This window comes from Gavialis gangeticus, unplaced genomic scaffold (assembly GCF_001723915.1).
Source record: "Gavialis gangeticus isolate Ggan-Ray unplaced genomic scaffold, GavGan_comp1, whole genome shotgun sequence".
Classification (NCBI taxonomy): domain Eukaryota; kingdom Metazoa; phylum Chordata; order Crocodylia; family Gavialidae; genus Gavialis; species Gavialis gangeticus.
The window spans coordinates 56,574,046-56,574,544 of record NW_017729006.1 but is presented as its reverse complement, the minus strand read 5'-3'; positions in this window follow the sequence as shown (position 1 = coordinate 56,574,544).

The window sequence follows — 499 nt, the reverse complement described above, 5'->3', positions numbered from 1 at the left end:
AAGCCTCCGCCCCTCTTGGTAGGGGACCGTCCCCAGGGTGCTCCTCTTCACAATGCTCGTCTGTGGGCTGGTTACCTCCGGACTGCCTGCCACGACTTTGATGACCTCTTGGTTCAGTGATACTAAATCCGGAGTGTGTCAGTCCACAAATGAGACTTCTATATCCCCAGGGGTCCCACGCTGTCAAGGGCTCCGCCACCCCTACACCCTCACCCATACCTCCAAGCGGTCTCTCAGCTGCCTGCTTCGCCCCCTCTTCGTGAGGGTACGTCCGAGGTCCAGAAATCAAAGGAAAAAAAAAAACAACTGAACGCTACCAGCCAGGGATTCCCTGGAGCCTGAAGGTTGCCCGTACCTTTTACGGGCTTCCCCGGTCCTTCCCTGTCTGCCGTGGGGATACCACCCCTCCTCAGGCTTCACCTGCAATACAGGATTTGTTCCCGGGCTTGCAAAGTCCCCGGGTCCCTCTCTGTCGCAGCAGCAGTGCTTTCCTAGCTGC